The sequence below is a fragment of the Carettochelys insculpta genome, chromosome 2, assembly GCF_033958435.1.
Source record: "Carettochelys insculpta isolate YL-2023 chromosome 2, ASM3395843v1, whole genome shotgun sequence".
Lineage (NCBI taxonomy): Eukaryota > Metazoa > Chordata > Testudines > Carettochelyidae > Carettochelys > Carettochelys insculpta.
Genome location: NC_134138.1, coordinates 221,618,524 through 221,638,561, shown reverse-complemented (window position 1 = coordinate 221,638,561; position 20,038 = coordinate 221,618,524). Strand labels below are relative to the sequence as shown.

Sequence of the window (20,038 nt, the reverse complement as noted above, 5' to 3'; positions counted from 1 at the left end):
CCCCCAGCGCCCCCAGGGGACCCCCCCCCCAAGGGAAGCCAGGGCAGCCAGGGCTCCCAGGCTGGTAGCCAGGCTGGGAAGCGGCAGCGGGGCCCCTCCTGGATGGAGGCCGAGCTTTGTGACCTGCTGGGGCTCTGGAACGAGGAGGAGGTGCTCCAGGTAATGGGGAGCAAGAGGCGGAACACGGATGCGTTCGCTCTGCTGGCCGAGGGCCTGGCTGCCCGGGGTCACCCTGCCTGCACTCCGGATCATGTACGTAGTAAAGTGAAGGAGCTGCGGCAGGGTTGGGCCCGGGCCCGGGATGCGGCCGGCCGATCTGGGGCCGCCCCCGTCACTTGTCCCTTTTACAGGGAGCTCAGGGCCATCCTGGGCCCCCGGCACACCTCCTCCCCTCCGGCCACACTTGATACCTCAGCTGAGGAGCCCCAGCAGGCCCCGGAGCCGGAGTCCGCCCCGCAGGTAAGCCCCGCACCGCAGGGGCCCCCCCTGGAGCCCACCCCCGGGGCACCGGAGCAGGAGGAGGAGGAGGAGGGGGACTCCTCCTCTACTGACATCGGCCTGCACATCCTCCTGGAATCCCGGAGCAGCAGCCGGGCGTCTGCCCCCCGGGTGTCCCCCGACCGTGGGAGTGGACCTACAGGTATGTACCCCCCCGGTATACACCCCCGGGGTTGAGGGGCGGGGGTAATATATATGTGGCAGGGCCCTCCACATGCCCAGATGGCCATGGCCCCAAGGACAGCAGTGCCATGTCCCTCACAGGAGTGCATCAGCCCTTGCCACCCCCCCCAGCACGACAATGCCATGCCCCATCCCCAGGGCTGAGGGGAGTGGAACCTCTAGGGTCCCCCGGGAGGAGGGGGTGGGACACCCCGCAGCAGCAGCCGCCGCAGCAGCAGCATGTGATGTAGTGGGGGGAGTGCAAATGTGAGTCTCAGGCTAGATATGAGCAACCAGCTGCATAGCTCCCAGTGGCTAAGGATTATCCTGGGGCTACAACTGGCAGGTTACACCTCTGCCCTGGACAAAGAGGAGGGAGGAGCCGAGCTGGCTTTAAATCGGGGGCTGCAGGTAGAGGCTAGGGGAAGGGAGAGCTGGAAGGCAGCCAGCCTGAGGAGGGGGAAAGCTACACCCCAGAGGGGCACCCCTCGGGGTCTTCTCCCCAGGACGGGTTGGAAGGACTGTCTCTGACTGCTGTACTGTCACTTCTGTGAGAAACTGGGCATCTGTTGCCTAAGAAACCTCTCCTGTCAGAGACCCTGCTGAGTGAAGTGAGAGTCACTCCCGACGGGAGACGGGGTGCAGTGCAGGGGGACCCTTGAACCCCATCACAACAGCATCTCCTGGGGATGGGGATGGGGAACCTGCAGCACAGGGGTGGGGGGACAAGGGCCATGGCTCGGGGCCCACACTAACGCCTGTCTCCACTCTTCTTCCCCCCATCCTGTGTTCCGCAGCTGCACCATCGGAAGGACCGGAGAGCGCTGACGAGGCTTCAGTGGTCCTGGAATCCCCTCCGGGGCCATCGCTCCAGGCCAGCCCCTCGGCGGAGGACCGACCGGCCCCACGGCGGGCAAGACAGTGGACCCAGCACCAGCCGCCGGCGACGGACCCCCAGCTGCTGGCCCTCCACCGCCGGCAGGTGGAGGTCACGGAGCAGCGCCTGCAGCTGGAGCAACGCCTCCTGGACCTGCAGGAGCGGGCACTGGCCTGGCGCCAAGAGGCATGGGGGGCGTACATGGAGACATTCAACCACATAGCGGACTACCTGGCCCCCCATGCCGCGCCGGCCGCCGCTGCACCCGCCCTGACTGCTCCACCCACTGCGCCACCTGCTGCTCCACTCGTCACCGTGCCGTCCGCCATCGCCCCGCCACCCGCCACCAAGGGCTGTTCCGCCGAGGGAGACCTGGGGCCAGCTGACACTCGCCGGACGTATCTGCCGGTCCGCCCAGCCCCCAGCCAGCCCTGGACAGGGCTGTGGCCGAGGCGGGACTCCCAGCTGCCCACCCCCAGTGCCGGACTATAGGGGTGTGGGGCCCAGGACGTGGCCCCCCCTTGTATATAGTTGGTATTTATTTATTTGTGCCCCCCGTTTGCCCAGTTCCCCCCCCATGTAAATAGTTGTCCCCTTCCTTGTTATCCCTGGTTTTTTTTGTTAATATATACATACACTTTTCATATTTAAGTTAGTTAGAAGTTCCTGTATATAGTTTATATTAGTTAGTTATAGAACAGAGTTGAAAGTAAACCAGTTTGATTTCACAAACAAGTGTCTGCTTTTATTTGTGCAGGAAAAGTAGGGGGCGGGGTGTGCTGTTGGGTGCTCCGTGGTGTGGGCGTAGGGGCAGGGAGTGTTGTGAAGGATGGGGGGGGTGCAGTGGGGGTCCTGGCAGCGTTCCTCCCCGCGGCCTCATCGAAGTGGGCCCGCAGGGCCTCCCGGACCCGGGTCCCTTCGGGGTCCACCTGGTGACTGGGGGCAGTGGGTGGCTGCACGTCAGCCCTGCCGGCCTCCACAGCCCAGCCCTGAAAAAAGGCCTCCCCCTTGCTCTCCACCAGATTGTGTAGGGTGCAGCAGGCACCCACAATCTGGGGGATGTTGGTGGGGCCCGCATCCAGGCGGGTGAGGAGACATCTCCAGCGCCCTTTGAGGTGGCCAAATGAGCGCTCCACCACCTGGTGCGCGTGGTTCAGGTACTGGTTGAAGCGCTCCTGGCTGGCAGACAGATGGCCCGTGTACGGGTGCATGAGCCAGGGCCGGAGGGGGTATGCCACATCTGCGATGATGCAGAGGGGCATGGTGGTGTCCCCCACAGGGATCTCCCGCTGGGGGATGTAGGTCCCTGCCTCCAGTAGGCGGCACAGGCCCGAGTTCTGGAAAACCCGGGTGTCGTGGGTGCTGCCAGGCCAGCCCACATAAATGTCCTGGAAACGGCCCCGGCTGTCCACCAAGGCCTGGAGGACCGCTGAGTGGTAGCCCTTCTGGTTTATGTAGTGCCCTCCACTGTGCACTGGGGCGCAGATGGGGATGTGAGTCCCATCCAGAGCCCTGAAGTAATTGGGGAAGCCCAGGGTGGCAAAGCCCGCGATGGCGGCATCCGGGTCCCCAAGCCTCACGAGCCTGTGGAGGAGCATGGTGTTGATGGCGCGCACGACCTGCAGGGGAAGCACATGGGAGAACACCAATGAGGGGTGAGCAGGGTGTGTGTGGCCCTCCCCTGCCAGGGCCCCCCTGCCCTCCCCTGCCCTGCCCTGCCCTGCCCGGACCCCCCTGCCCGGCCAGGGCTGCCTCCCCCCCCCGCCCCCCCGTGGGTCCTCTAACGTCCATGAGGACAGCCCTGACGGTGGCCTTGCCAACGCCAAACTGCTGTCCCATGGATCGGCAGCTGTTGAGTGGCCAGCTTCCAGACAGCGATGCTGACCCGTTTCTCCACAGGGAGGGCACGCCGCATGGCGGTGTCCTGGTGCCTGAGTGTGGGGGTGAGCCACTGGCATAGCTCCATAAATGTCTGCTGGCTCATTCTAAAGTTCCTGAGCCAGCGGTCGTCGTCCCACTTCCCAAGCACCAGCCGCTCCCACCAGTCGGTGCTGGTGGGGTAGCTCCTCAGCTGTCGGCGTGTGAGGCGGGGGGGCGGGGCGGGGTGCTGCAGGGTTGGGGGTTGAGTCCTCCTCCCCTGCAGGCCGCTCCTCCTCCTGTGCGGCAAGGAGGTGCTCAGCTGCCTCCCGCATGGCATGGAGCAGGGCGAGCACTGCTCCTTCAGGGGCGGCTAGGTGGACCTCTGTCTGCTGCTGCTGCTGCTGCGGCTGGGGGTCCATGACTGCGTCGCCCGAGGTCTGCATGCCTATGGCTCTGCAGACCACGTGCTGTGCAGGCTGAGTGTGTCTGGGAGGGGCCCTTTAAGGGAGCGGCTAGCTGTTGCCCCGGAAGCGCTAGTCCGCCCTGTGACCCTGTCTGCAGCTGTGCCTGGCACCCCTATTTCGATGTGTGCTACTTTGGTATGTAGACGTTCCCTCGCTGCGCCTATTTCTATGTGGTGCTGTGCAACGTAGATGTTGAACATCGACGTTGCCAGCCCTGGAGGACGTGTAGACATTATTCATCGAAATAGGCTACTTCGATGTAGGCTTCACGTGTAGACATAGCTTTTCTGTGCAAGAAACGCATAAGCACCATATATACTTAATTTGACAAATATGAAACAGCAGAGGCCTTTGCAATAAACTGCAATGAACAGGTGGATTTTGTCTGGTTATTCCCTATTGTTTTAAAAGTTTAAATAGGTTCAGAAGCAATTATGTGCAAAGGAACACAAGAAAAAGGCCAATTCAGTTAAAAGATGATAAGATCTGATAGGCCATTTCTGCACTAGAGGGGTTTGTTAACAGCTGATGGCCCTCGTAGAGCAGAGGCTGTGGGATAACTGGAAGTGGTGGTCATGGGCCTGGGACCAACTGATATCCCTCTTCAACACTACTGCCGGCATCTGATGGGACCTATTGGCCCAGGTGCCCACAACTGTGATCCCCACCCTTGCCTCCACTGCCCTGTCCCTTCTGGCCATCCCACAGGGCTTCATAGAGGTCTGACAGTGGCTGAGGGCCATGCCCTTCCCCACCTTCCCTCCAGATCATTGCTGCTATCCCTGCTAACTCAGACCCTGCCGCAACCCCACCACTTCCATAACTCCCCATGCTCCCAGCCCCAACCCAGACCCAGTGGGGACCCCAAACCTGCTGTAGGAGGGAATCCCAAGAGTGACACTATTCAGGGTCCCACTCCTCTGTGGGGTTGCAGCTCCCCCACCCCATCCATGGACTGAGTCCCCCAAACCTCCCCACTGTAAATAGTTCATTGCACTTGGCTTTGCTGTAAATGGTTTCGTATTGCACAGTTTCTTTTGCACTAATTTTTTTTTGGTTCAGTAAAACACAGTTATTCATTCACCACACCTGCATCCATTCTGCAGGGGTTGGGGAGAAGTGAGTGGGCAAAGGGAGGGGTCATTGGGGACTATGGGAGGATCTCTCCCTCAGGGCCTTGCAGATCTGTAGCTTGTCCCAATGGGCCTGGTGGATCAGAACTGTGGCCACCCACCATCCCAGGAGGAAGGTCCCCTGCCCCCTTTACAGTGTTGTGGAGGGCACAATATACAACCACAACTTGGGGGACATTGTGCTCCCCCATGTCCAGGTGAGTGAGGAGACATCTAAAGCATACCTTCAGGCAGCTGAAGGCGCACTTAGCCTGCAGCCATGCTCAGCTGGGGCAGGCGTTAAACAGTTCTTAGCTGGGGTCCAACTGCAGTGTGTATGGCTTCATAAGCCAGGATATGAGGGGGTAGGTTGTATCCCCCACAATGCATCCGTGTGAGACCGGCCACCTCTGGCAGCAGGGCTGTGTGAGGATGGGACAGCAGCTCAAGGCTGCAGCAGACAGCAGGTTCCCAGTTGTTGTGGATTTCTTGCCATTGGACCTGATTTTTCTATCTATCAGGGACCATGTGGTGGCTGCAATGCAACAGTATCCCCATGTTAAAAGAAGTCATGCACAGACATCTTCCTCTGTTTACTACTCTCTTAAACTTAAGCCCGACAGCAACTGGCAAATGGTGATGGGAGCAGGATTGTGAAATCTGGAAGCTTTTCATTATGAACCAGCATGTAGGTGGTGGATATATGTATCAGTCATTTCATTTTGAGGACTGAGGTGGTAGAATGGTCTGGCTGCTGCATCCTGACTGAGCAGCCCTATTTATACTCTGCTCACACCACATGTGGAGGGGGCTAGCAAAGGTGCCCTAAACATAGCTTACCTCAATCCCCCTGACTGGATAACTATGTCCAGTGGGGTTCACCTCCATGCAGTCAAAACTGAACAGTAAACTTTGGTACATGAAGTATTCAGACTCTAATGGCCAACCCAGACAGTGAGCGACCCAAAACATGCATGGTAATTTTCACCTGTCAGCTGTGCTGATTCAACATTAAAATTGCTGCCCTCGCAGACACATGTAGACCAGGAGGAGGACAACGAAGAGAAGAAGGAGAAAGTTACACATTTTTCTGAAAAGGCAATGCAAAGGCAGTAAAAACAAATTCATGGACTAGGATTTGCCATCAAAACACACTGGCAAAGATCCTATCTGAAGTCCCTGTCAGCATCAATGAAAATCTCATGACTCTCCGCTTGAAGCTTGCTAAAAGCCAACAGTCAACTGTCATCAGTGTTTACGCACCGACTCTAGGCGCCAAAGCTGATGTGAAGGAGAATTTCTACACGCAGCTGGAGACAGTCCTGAAAGACATCCCCAAAGAAGACAAGATTATTCTCTTGGGGGATTTCAATGCCAGGGTCAGAAGAGACATGGATCTCTGGCAGACTACCATTGGGAAGAAGGAGTTGGCAACAGCAACTCCAATGCAGTGCTCCTCCTTACAAAATGTGCAGAATACAAGCTAGTCATCACAAACACCCTGTTCTGACAGAAAAGCAAATTTGAGACCTCATGTCTGCATCCTCAGTTGAAGCACTGGCACTTTGTAGACTATAGCCGTGTCTACACATGCACGCTACTTCGAAGTAGCAGCACTAACTTCGAAATAGTACCCATCACGGCTACACGTGTCGGGCGCTATTTCGAAGTTAACTTCGACATTAGGCGGCGAGACATCGAAGACGCTATCCTCATCAGGAGATAGGAATAGCGCCCTACTTCGACGTTCAAAGTCGAAGTAGGGACCATGTAGTCGTTGCACATCCCGCAACGTCAAAATTGTGGGGTCCTCCATGGCGGCCATCAGCTGAGGGGTTGAGAGACACTCTCTCCAGTCCCTCAGCTCAATGGTGGCCGCGTGGAGCGGCCCCTTAAAGGTCCCCTCCCCCTCCCTTCCTGTGCAGGAAGCTGAGGGAACGTGCAGGCGGCAGCCTAGACACGCGGCCAGCCTGCACGTCCCTCAGCCACCCAGAACTGGGCCAGCACCTGCCATGGCTGCCCGGCAGCCCCCCCAGCGGCCCCAGGGGAGCCCCCCCAAGGGGAGCCAGAGCAGCCAGGCCAGCCAGCCCAGCAGCCAGGCTGGGAAGCGGCAGCGGGGCCCCTCCTGTATGGAGGCCGAGCTGTGGGACCTGCTGGGGCTCTGGAGCGAGGAGGAGGTGCTCCAGGTAATGGGGAGCAAGAGGCGGAACGCGGATGCGTTCGCTTGGCTGGCCGAGGGCCTGGCCGCCCGGGGTCACCCTGCCCACACTCTTGACCACGTCAGGAGTAAGGTTAAGGAGCTGCGGCAGGGTTACACCCGGGCCCGGGATGCGGCCGGCCGATCTGGGGCCACCCCCCTCACTTGCCCCTTTTACAGGGAGCTCAGGGACATCCTGGGCCCCCGGCACACCTCCTCCCCTCTGGCCACCCTTGATACCTCAGCCGACGAGCCCCAGCAGGCCCTGCAGCCGGAGTCCGTCCCGGAGGTAAGCCCTGCACCCCGGGGGCCCCCCTGGAGCCCACCCCCAGGCCATTGCAGCAGGAGGAGGAGGAGGAGGAGGAGGAGGAGGAGGGGGGCTCCTCCTCTGCAGAGTCCGGGCTGCAGATCCTCCTCCTGCCCTCCCGGAGCAGCAGCCGGGCGTCCGCCCCCCGGGGATCTCCAGACCGTGGGAGTGGACCGACAGGTATGTACCCCCCTCTGGTGTACACCCCCGGGGTTGAGAGGCGGGGGTAATAGATATGTGCCCAGGGCCCCCCACATGCCCACGTGGCCATGGCCCCAAGGACAGCAGGGCCATGTCCCTCACAGCAGTGCATCAGCCCCTGCCCTGCCCCCCGCACGACAGTGCCATGGCCCGTCTCCAGGGCAGGGGGGAGCGGAACCTCGAGGATCCCCTGGGAGGAGGGGGTGGGACACCCCGCAGCAGCAGCATGTGATGGAGTGGGGGGGAGTGCAAAAGGGAGACTCAGGCTAGATATGAGCAACAAGTTGAATAGCTCCCAGGGGCAAAGGATGATCGTGGGGCTACAGCTGGCAGGTGACATCTCTGCCCTGAACAAAGAGGAGGGAGGAGCCGAGCTGGCTTTGAATCGGGGCGGGGGCCGCAGGTAGAGGCTAGGGGAAGGGAGAGCTGGAAGGCAGCCAGCCTGAGGAGGGGGAAAGCCACACACCAGAGGGTCACCCCTTGGGGTCTTTTCCCCAGGACGGGTTGGAAGGACTGTCTCTGACTGCTGTGCGGTCACTCCCAAGAGAAACCGGGCATCTGTTGCCTAAGAAACCTCTCCTGTCAGACCCTGCTGAGTGAAGTGAGAGTCACTCCCGCCAGGGGACGGGGTGCAGTGCAGGGGGACCCCTAAATCCCATCCATCCCAGTAGCATCTCCCAGGGACAGGGATGGGGAACCTGCAGCACAGGGGTGGGGGGACAAGGGCCACGGCTCGGGGCCCACACTAACGCCTGTCTCCATTCTTCTTCCCCCCCTCCTCCTGTGTGCCGCAGCTGCACCATTGGAAGGAGCGGAAGAGAGCGCCGGCGAGGCATCAGTGGTCCCAGAATCCCCTCCAGGGCCATCGCTCCAGGCAAGCCCCTCGGCGGAGGACCGACCGGCCCCACGGCGGGCTAGATGGCGGACCCTGCAACAGCACCCGATGGCGATGGACCCCCAGCTGCTAGCCATCCATCGTCGGCAGCTGGAGGTCGCGGAGCAGCGCCTGTGGGTGGACCAACGCTGCCTGGACCTGCAGGAGCGGGCGCTGGCCTGGCGCCAAGAGGCATGGGGGGCCTACATGGAGACATTCAACCGTCTTGTGGACTACCTGGCCACCCATGCCGTGCCAGCTGCCGCAGTGCCCGCCCTGCCTGCTCCACCCGCCGCACCACCTGCTGCTCCGCACGTCGCCGTCCCGTCCACCGTTGCCCCGCCACCCACCATCGAGGGCCGGACCGCCGAGGGACACCTGGGGCCAGCTGAGACTCGCCGGTCATATCTTCTGGTCCGCCCGGCCCCTAGCCAGCCCCGGACAGGGCTGTGGCCGAGGCGGGGCTCCCAGCCGCCCACCCCGAGTGCCAGACTTTAGGGGCGTGGGGCCCAGGATGTGTCCCCCCCCCCTTGTATATAGTTATGTCACAAAAGAGGATTGTTTTATTGACCCATTTCATTTATATTTGTGCCCCCCCTTTGCCCCGTCCCCCCCATGTAAATAGTTCTCCCCTTCCTTATCATCCCTGGTTTTCTTTTTATTGACCAACGTCTCCGTTATGTGCAATCTTTTTTATTATTGTTTTATTTGTACAGAATACTTTTGTTAGAAGAGGTCTTGTATATAGTTTGTTCTTGTTTTTATTATAGTTAAAAAAAAAAAAGTTCTAAAAGAAAAACCAGATTAAGTTCAGCCAGAAGTGCGTGCTGTCATTTGTCCAGGAAAAGTGTGGGGGGGTGCAGTTGGGTGCTCTGTGGTGTGGGCGTAGAGGCAGGGAGTGTTGTGGAGGAAGGGGTGGGCAGTGGGGGGCCTGGAAGAGTTCACCCCGTGGCCTCATCATCGAAGTGGGCCCGCAGGACCTCCCGGACCCGGGTCCCTTCGGGGACCACCTGGAGACTGGGGGCAGCGGGTGGCTGCAGGTCGGCCCTGCTGGCCTCCACAGCCCAGCCCTGATAAAAGGTCTCCTCCTTGCTCTCCACCAAATTGTGCAGGGTGCAGCAGGCACCCACAATCTGGGGGGATGTTGTTGAGGCCCGCATGCAGGCGGGTGAGGAGACATCTCCAGCATCCTTTCAGGCGGCCAAATGAGCGCTCCACCACCTGGCGTGTGTCTTTCAGGCGCTGGTTGAAGTGCTCCTGGCTGGTGGAGAGATGGCCCGTGTACGGGTGCATGAGCCAGGGCCGGAGTGGGTGCGCCGCATCTGCAGTGACGCAGAGGGGCATGGCGGTGTCCCCCACAGGGATCTCCCGCTGGGGGATGTAGGTCCCTGCCTCCAGCCGGTGGCACAGGCCCGAGTTCCAGAAAACCCGGGCGTCGTGGGTGCTGCCAGGCCAGCCCAGATAAATGTCCTGGAAACGGCCCCGGCTGTCCACCAAGGCCTGGAGGACCACAGAATGGTAGCCCTTGTGATTGATGTAGTGTCCTCCACTGTGATGCGGGGCGCGGATGGAGATGTGAGTCCCATCCAGAGCCCCGAAGCAATTGGGGAAGCCCAGCTTGGCAAAACCCGCGATGGTGGCATCTGGGTCCCCCAGCCTCACGAGCCTGTGCAGGAGCATGGCGTTGATGGCATGCACAACCTGCAGGGAAAGCACATGGGAGAGCACCAATGAGGGGTGAGCAGGGTGTTCGTGGCCCTGCCCTGCCCTCTCCTCCCCTGCCCTGCCCTGCCCTGCCCTCCCCCTCCCTGCCCTGCCCTGCCCTCCTCTGCCTGGGCCCCCCTCCCCTGCCCTGCCTTCCCCCCGTGGGTCCTCTTACCTCCATGAGGACAGCCCCGACGGTGGCCTTGCCGACACCAAACTGGTGTCCCACGGATCGGTATCTGTCTGGAGTGGCCAGCTTCCAGACAGCGATGCCGACCCGTTTCTCCACAGGGAGGGCACGCTGCATGGCAGTGTCCTGGTGCCTGAGTGCGGGGGTGAGCCACTGGCACAGCTCCATAAATGTCTGCCAGCTCATCCTGAAGTTCCTGAGCCAGCGGTCGTCGTCCCACTCCTCAAGCACCAGCCGCTCCCACCAGTCGGTGCTGGTGGGGTAGCTCCACAGGTGGCGGCGTGTGAGGCGGGGGGGGTGTGGGGGGGTTCTGCAGAGTTGGGGGTTGAGCCCTGCTGCCCTGGGGGCAGCTCCTCCTCTGGTGTAGCAAGGAGGTGCTCAGCTGCCTCCCACATGGCATGGATCAGGGCAAGCCCTGCTCCTGCCGGGAGGGCTGGGTGGACCTCTGGCTGCTGCTGCTGCTGCTGCTGCTGGGGGTCCATGCCTGCGTCACCCAGGGTCTGTGTGCCTATGGCTCCTCAGACTGCGTGCTGTGCAGGCTGAGTGTGTCTGGGAGGGGCCCTTTAAGGGAGCGGCTAGCTGTTGCCCCAGAAGCGCTAGTCTGCCCTGTGACCCTGTCTGCAGCTGTGCCTGGCATCCCTATTTCGATGTGTGCTACTTTGGCGTGTAGACGTTCCCTCGCAGCGCCTATTTCGATGTGGTGCTGCGCAACGTCGATGTTGCATGTCGACGTTGCCAGCCCTGGGGGACGTGTAGACGTTATTCATCAAAATAGCGTATTTCGATGTCTCCAAATCGAAATAAGGTACTTCGATGTAGGCTTCACGTGTAGACGTAGCTTAAATCATTGTCATTGTCTGTGCTCAGGATCACAAATGGGAAGCAGGGGCTTTCGAAATCGGGGTCCTTTTGAAAGGCCCCCAGCTACACAGGTGGCATGCATTTTGAAACCATCACTTTCAAATCATGCGTGGCTGCCGTTATTCTAATAAGGCACTGCATATTCATGTCAGCACCTCATTAGCTCCTTTTGAAATCCCTAATTACTAAACCCCATCCAAAAGGAGGGGACTAGTGTGGCCACAGCCCTAATCGCTTAAAAACTGTTAGGGGGAGAAAAAATTTCTCTGAAAGAACATACTAGGTATATAGGGATTGTTTCAGACTTCATTGGAGATGTCAGTTGACTTAATGGGGTTTGGATTAGACCCATATGCTTGAATATGTGTTTACAAGGTCATCTGAACCACTGTCTCACCTCAGTCTCTAAAGTGTACCGCCAGACAGGATTAAGTGCATGAGATGCAAAATATGGGCCAAACAGTTTCTCAGATATTTTGGCAGCACCAAACTTTGCTACTAACTGATTTGCAGATAGAGTTAAATGTTGTAATGTCCATAGTGTTTCAATCACCACAGAAGAGTTTAATTAGCTGTGTGTTATCCAAATGTGTAGATGTGCATAATAGATACTGGGGGGAGAAATGTTGCAATTTTTTCTTCCCAAATTTTTAATATGGCTAGTTATACCATTTGAGGACATAGTACTATAGTATTGCTGTATGTTGTATCACATAAAATGACAGTAACGTGACAAATTAACTTCAGCTGTACAATCTTCCTAATATGTTACATATAGGCTACGTCTACACTAGCCCCAAACTTCGAAATGGCCACACAAATGGCCATTTCGAAGTTTACTAATGAATCTCTGAAATGCATATTCAGCGCTTCATTAGTATGCGGGCGGCCGCGGTGCTTCGAAATTGACGCAGCTTGTCCCGATGGGGCTCCTTTTTGAAAGGACCCCGCCTGCTTCGAAGTCCCCTTATTCCCATCTGGTCATGGGAAGAAGGGGACTTCGAAGTAGGTGGGGTCCTTTCGAAAAGGAGCCCCGTTGGGATGAGCCGCGTCAATTTCGAAGCGCCGCGGCCACCTGCATGTTAATGAAGTGCTGAATATGCATTTCAGCGCTTCATTAGTAAACTTCGAAATGGCCATTTGCGTGGCCATTTCGAAGTTTGGGGCTAGTGTAGACATGACCATATAGTTATAGAGCATGTTAGATATTGGTTATATAAGGAACTGCTTCATAGTTTATGCATTTACTTTAGCAGGTATTTGTATGATATTCTGTTACTGATAAGTGGTTCTATAAGGCAACTACCCATGGCATAATGAAGTGGGGAATGAAGAACAAAGCCCACATGCATCCCTGTTGAACGACATGGAAATCAAGCCTCTGTTGAAGTTGATGGTGTTATAATCTGTGCACTGGGTCCAGCAAAGTTACAAACTGGTGAAGTATAACAAATGTTAAGCTATGAAACGTGAAAGAAAATGAGTCAAATTCAACCCTGCAAACACAATTTACATCTTCTACTGGAATAGCTCTACCAGTGAGTGTATTCCTCCAGGGGCAGAATGGTGGGGATATCAATGCTATTCTCCCCAGTGAGTTCCACTGCGGAATGGCACTTTTGAAATTCAGCCATAGCTCCACATTAATGGAGGTTTTCCAGCAGAAGGACTAATTTAATTAAGTTCCTTGTAAACCTGGCTCTGTCCACTCCTGATGGCCCATGGGCAGCAGGTATTGAAGAACAGGGAAGGCTAAGCCTCCCCTAACTCATGCCATGACCCCGTTCACACTCCTTCATGAGGTCCTGTCTTTGCTTTTGCTCTCCCCTCTCTTCTGAAGCTAGAAGGGGTTCAGCTACAGGTGGTGGCTTGGAGCTGGGATGAGGGGGCCAGGGGCTGGAGCAGCCAAGAGCAGCTGGCTTGGGGATTGTACCAGCAGCCTGGGGCAGCTCAGGCTGTCCCAGGGATTGGGCCAGCTGAAAGGAGGGCTTCACCTGCTGCTCATGGGTGGCCACCTCTGCTGGCCAGCTCTGTGGGAGTACAGCAACACAAGCCACTTATCTGAAATGTACATACAACTCCCAGTTTCATCTTCCTAATGAATGAATGAATGCCCATGGGAGGAAGGATTTCTGAAGGCACAAAGATGCCCAGTTCCCACTTGGTATTAGGTATTTAGCTGTACTTTGTACTTTTGAAAATCTCTCCTGGTGTCTATTACAATAGCATTCATGCTCACTGAGTTAAAAAAAGGTTGACATACACAAATTAAATTATCAAAACAAAAAGCAGTCAAGTAGCACTTTAAAGACTAGCAAAATAATTTATTAGGTGAGCTTTCGTGGGACAGACCCACTTCTTGAGACCATAGCCATATCAGAACAGACTCAATAGTTAAGGCACAGAGAACCAAAAACAGTAATCAAGAAGGACAAATCACAAAAAAATGATCAAGGTGAGCAAATCAGAGAGTGGAGGGGTGGGGGAAGGTCAAGAAATTAGATTAAGCCAAGTATGCAGAAACATGCACAAGGAAAACCTTAAGTTATCATGTCTGGGGAAGAGCAGGAAATCCAGCCGGAACGATTATGAAGCGGGGCAGCAAAAGCCGAGAGGAGGCTGCATCACAGATAACCCTTCTTTCACCCAGAACTACAACTCAGATGCCCAAGATAGAACCAGGTGGAGGAGCCTTGTGGATGACCTATGCCCCACTTGGGGTTCATGGGTTTAGCTCAGTATGCAGACAAGCCCCTATAGTGACTCAGAAAATTCCCATCCTGGTTCAAACCACGTGTTAGTGTGCTAAATTTGAATATAAAAGCCAGCTCGGCTTCTTCCCTTTGAATAGCGGTGTGAAAGTTTTTTTTCAGTAACACACATACTCTTAAGTCAGTAAATTGCTATCATCATAATTGCTTTGTTGATAGTTATTGTTGTATTGTTTGTATTGTTTTAATAAAAGCTGGCAACTATAATTGCCTAGTATGGCTTTCTAAAGAAACGCTATTTACTTTACTTGCTCTACTTTTAGTCTTTTAAAAATGCATTCAAACATATCTCTTAGACATTTTCTCCCTGTAATTATGGCTATGTTCACAGCTAACGGATTGCTTTTATTTTGTACAGCAATAAAACAAAGTATTCTCTTGAAAATTCATAGCACCTGTCCTCCCCTTCCTATTATTTGTTTGATTTTTCACTAGGGTGGTTAATATACATGGCTAGACTGGGCAACATCGATGCAGCCATCTTAGACTACAACTCCCAAATTTTCAGTTTTCTTCAGTGATGTCATCTTTGCAGGCTCTTCAGGGAGGCAGACAAGTAGCTGTGCATTATGCTTTGTTTTCATCATATATTTAAATTCTTAATTGTACTTTCTTATGTTTTTCTGACCTCTGCTGATTCCTTCTGTGAGAAACAATGGCATTCCCATGTGTTCATTATTGTATCCTTGGCACATCAACGTGCTGCTTGTATTGCTCTGTTAATATTATGAGTTCTTGTGCACAGCATTCTTAGACGCCAAGGGTCAGCTGTTAGCTCCTGTTTTGGCAAATAGTCCGTAAAACTACCCTCTACAGACATCTGGAGATCCCCCGGCCTCTTAAACCACTCACTTTTATTCTATCCACTCTGAGCCGTGTCCACACTTGCCTGCTCCTTTCGGAAGAGGCATGTTAATGAGGCAGTTTGGAAGATGCTAATGAGGCGCTGACATGAATATGCAGTGCCTCATTAGCATAATAGCAGCCTCGTGTGATCTGAAAGTTCCTGTTTTGGAACATACACTGCCTGTGTATCCAGAGGTCTTTCGAAAGGATCCTCTGACTTCGAAAGCTCCTTCTTCCTAAAACCAAAGAGGAAGAAGGGGCTTTCAAAGTCAGGGAGGTTCTTTCAAAAGGCCTCCACTACACAGGCAGCGTATGTTCCGAAAGAGGCACTTCCGAATCACACATGGCCACCACTATGCTAATTATCAGAGGGGTAGCCGTGTTAGTCTGGATCTGTAGAGCAACGAAGGGTCCTGTGGCACCTTATAGACTAACAGAAAAGTTTAGAGCATGAGCTTTCGTGAGTTAACTCTGAAGTTAACAGCATCTGAAGAAGTGAGTTAACTCACGAAAGCTCATGCTCTAAATTTTTCTGTTAGTCTATAAGGTGCCACAGGACCCATCGTTGCACTATGCTAATGAGGCACTACATATTCATGTCAGTGCCTCATTAGCCTCTTCCAAACTGCCTCATTTACGTGCCCCTTCTGAAAGGAGGGGGTAAGTGTAGACACAACCATGGTGTATGGCATGTCTTGGGATTCATGCTGAAGTAGGATAATTGGAGTATTGTGATCTTCGTTCAGGGACTTCAAAGGGACAGTTACAGTTGGTGGGACTGAAAGCAGCCCTGTGACTACTCCATGCTGTGACAGGGAACAAGCTGAATAGAGCTTCTACACATCTGTAAATTTGACTGAAAAATTTTATTTTTAAGATAGTATAGGACCAAAAATGAAAAGTAAAGGTATATAGAGTGTGCTGCTGTAAAGGATTTTATTTATGAAACTTTCCTTACACTCAACTGGTGCAATCTAACGCTACGTCTACACTTACACAAAACTTTGAAATGGCCATGCTAATGGCCAAATAAAAGAATACTAATGAGTCACTGAAATGAATATTCAGCACCTCATTAGCATGCCACCGGCCACAGCGCTTCAAAAGTGATAGGAATAAGGGGATTTCGATGTTGGCAGTTGCATTGTGTAGACATTATGATACTTATTTCAGACTGTGTAGACATGCCTTGAGATGCCTGCCTTACTTCACATCAAGCTACGTAAAATCATTGGCAAAGTTAGCACAAACTAAAGTTTCATACTGACAATGACTTTTAAACTGCTCTATGGACTGTTCACTGAAATGTAAGTATGATATTTATATTCTAAATTTTGTATTTTATAATGGCCAGGTTTCAGTGACACTTTGGTATTTTGTCTGAATTTGTAAGCAAATACTTTTTAAGTGAAGTGAAACTTGGGGTATGTAAAACAAATCAGGCTCCTGAAAGGGGTACAGTAGTCTGCAAAGGTTGAGCGCTACTGCTTTATATCATCTTAGTGGCAGCTTGACTCCTTATCTTCAAGGTTAACCAGAAACCTAAGTATATAATGCCACAGACATGAACCTTTCCTTTATGTGCATTTATGCCAGTCAGTTCCCATACAATGGTTTCTGTATCCCAGTATAAATAAGTGTATGTAAAAAATATTTCAAATTCATGTGTTCATTTAATTTTCAACATACTGTTCTTTGTTAGTCTAGCTCCACAGTGCGATTTTGCTTTTCTGTCTGTGAACTGAAGCTGCTCAGAGCTCACAGTCTCGTATTTAAATACTGTCTAAATAAATTAGTTTGTGTTCAGTTGTGCTAATATAGGGTATCTTGAAGCTAAAGAAGGAATGAAGTGTTCTATCAGTTGCCTGAATGTTGTTTTTTCATTCAGTCTGTGAGCTGATAATCAGCCTTCAGTGTTCAATATGGACTAGATTATATGAAGTGCTTGGTCAGCACCAGTGAGGTCACATAGGAATTTTGGATGCTCATAGGGGACTGACAGGGTTAACTACCCCAAGATATCTGACATTAGCTACTGGTAAATAAACTAGACCTTCAAACAGATCATTCTAAGGATTCTCCTTGCCTTTATGGATTGCCACAGTAGAGAAACAGGAGAGAAGTGTATAATGTATCTACCGTGCTGACAAAAACAGGAAAGTATCCCATTTTCTCCCCTTTAGATACCCTCATGATGTATTCTGAGAGATACTCATCTTAATTATATTGATATTTAGGGAATGCTGCTAGGGTTAGATAATAATGAGTTGTGAACTGATCGGGGCAGCTACAATTCTTGCACAGTTATTTCACAATTATTTTCCGGTATTGAAAGAGCAAAACACACATCATAATTGGTGAGTCCTCCTTGACTGTGTGTTCTCTGGGCTCTTGACCTACACCTAATTTAATGTAGACATCATTTAGATTTTCACAAACATTAGAGAGGGTAAACACATCCTAGAATTTGTCTGAATGAAAATGAAATTTGGTTTTGGATAAGGACTGCAGTGCTGCAACCTAAGCAGCCTCTTTAGTTCTATTTCGAATAATTTATGAATGAAAGGCATATGCATTCAACTCCGCTTGAATTTAGTCTCCAGTACTTTCTTAAAATCCATTGCTGCATTTTGGATGAAGGATTTGAGGCATTCCTTTTCAACCATTTAAAATATAGGTTTGGCTGTCAGAATGATGCATTGATTAGAACATCAATTTTAAATCTCCATTGGCAATGGCTATAAAACAATTGTTGGGCACACAAGAGTCTAACTTTCTTCCCATTTGTATCTGTGTAAACCAAGCGTAAATCTGCTGAAATAATGGAATTTCTCCTGAGTCACACTGGCGCAGTAGGAAGTAGAATTTGACCCAGATTTTTATTAACAGTTTTTTTTCTTTATGATAGCAAACTATTTTCATGACTATCCTGCCTACGTTTTTGAACAGCAGCCATCTTGTAAGGATTTATAGATCGTTCCTTTGCTTCATGTAGGGGGCATTTCTTTTTTTAATATGATGCACTGAAGTGAATCTGTAGGTTAAAGAATCCCTTGATCATCACTACTTCTGATAGCTGCTGTGTATGAAAATGCTCTATAAAATTCCAGAATGTGTGTTAGAAACTGAGAGAATTCAATAAAATTGCAAGCTTTGGCAGGCTTCCAAGGTTAATTTATAGCCTGGAAAAGAATGAGATTTCCTTTGTCCTCCTTTTCTACTCTCAGGAATTGCCTTTTTTGTATGTGAGTGCAAATTTATCATTTAGTTTGCACAGAAAGTAGAGCCAACATTTCCAAAGCATTGTATGTAAATACCAATGCTTTTTTTCACCCTTTATACCGTTTTATACTCTGTAATGGATTGACAGGGAGCAATTTAATTTCGACAAAACATTCATCAGGGTGGATCAGCGAGTCAGTGACACATTCTCTCTGTCAACTATGATGGCTGGACCTAAATGAATAGATCAGTTATGCTTGTGTCATGCAGAACAATAGCTATTGTTTATATTTGCAAGCTAGGAGCTGTATAGCTCTAAAATGATCTTACTCTAATTTTGCCTTTAATAGACTCTGTCTTTTTTTTAGTTTCTCTTTAAGTCATGATATATATGCAGCTGTGATCACATATATTGTTTCTGCTAATTCTATGAAAAGGTAACGGAGGCAGCAAAACGTGCTCAAGAGCCGATAATAGAATCCAATTCTGTTTGCCTGCTGTGCTGAGTTATACAGAAAACCAGCTTTTACGAAAAAAGAATCTGATAATTGAAAACCTATCTTGTTCTTACAGAATGGTTTTGCTGTTGTAAGGCCCCCAGGCCATCATGCTGAAGAATCAACAGCCATGTAAGTACCAGGGAACATTGCCCATCTTGGACCGTTAGGGTTACTGGCAATCACCTGCACTGTGCATGTCTCTGAAGAACTCTAATTGTTAGCAGATGACCGAAAAGACTTTCTAGGTACTCCCAGAAGCAGATTTATAGCTTCAAAGATCTTACAGCATTTTTTTAAATGCCCTGAACGTTATTTATAACTGTTTTCCTGACTGATTTGCTTTCTTATTTCTGTTCTTCTCTATTCCACAGGGGGTTCTGCTTTTTTAATTCGGTTGCAATTACTGCCAAATACTTGAGAGACAAGCTAAATATAGGCAAGATATTGATAGTAGATCTGGTATGTATTCTTGGCAAGCATCACACTTCCAGTGCATCTAGATAAAAGATAATGAATTTATATTTATATGTCAGGCTTTCCTGCATTTAATGCATACAAGAAATAAAGGTGTGCATTTCCTTTGAATCTGGGAACTCATTAAAGCCAGGGTTGCCATACAGAAACTATAAACATCTATGTTTCACTTTAACAGTGTTAAATGCAATTTGATGGGAAGAGGTAGGGATCAAGGCAACACTTATGGTCCTTAAATGAGTTGATATTACCACTGTTAAAAAAACCGAGCCGAATCCCAAGTTTACTTTTCCCTACAGAAAACAGACTTTAAATAGTCTGATATGCTTTAAAGAATGTTGTTGCTTTGGTAACCAAATTGGCCACTTCCCCCCATCTGCTTGTTGAGTAACATTGATATTATTAAAACAAATCAACAAGTCATTCTGTCTGAAAACTTTTCAGATCAGATATGCCAGTTTTGGATGATTCTTGCAGGAGAGCAAAATGATTAAAAGTCAGCCTCATTGGATTAGTCTTGTATTTTAATAGAATGCCTTCTTACACAATAGAGTTCCAATTTGTTTAACAGATAGTTTATTTAAATATGGATGACATTTGGCATGTTGTCTATATTATTTTCCTGCATAATGAATTGGAGCTTTGCTTGATGCTTAAAGGATCAGCCCAATGCACAGCCCAAAGAAAGCTGAATGTTGATTTATGAGCACCATTTTTGTTTTGCCTACAGTTCATGAGGAGGTGTAATAGGTTGTCTGACAAAGCATAGACAGGAAATGAACTCTGGCATCAAAACCTAACCTGTTACATCTGCACTTAATTAATTTTTGCAGGTGATAAAAGATTTAAAGACAAAATCTGTTAAAGGTTTTTTGAAGTGCATGGCTTAATAGTCTAAATCTTGTTCATATCTGCACT

The 20,038-nt window shown here is 51.5% G+C and overlaps 1 protein-coding gene across 1 annotated transcript in view; it reads left to right on the top strand.

Annotated features, from left to right (window-relative positions):
- The first annotated feature begins 18,751 nt into the window (after positions 1–18,751).
- Positions 18,752–20,038, top strand: part of LOC142008313 (histone deacetylase 5-like) — a 161,728-nt gene continuing 160,441 nt past the window's right edge. The window contains exon 1 of the mRNA XM_074985495.1: positions 18,752–18,775. The gene's annotated coding sequence lies outside the window, so the exon portion shown is untranslated. The remainder of the gene's footprint in view (positions 18,776–20,038) is intronic.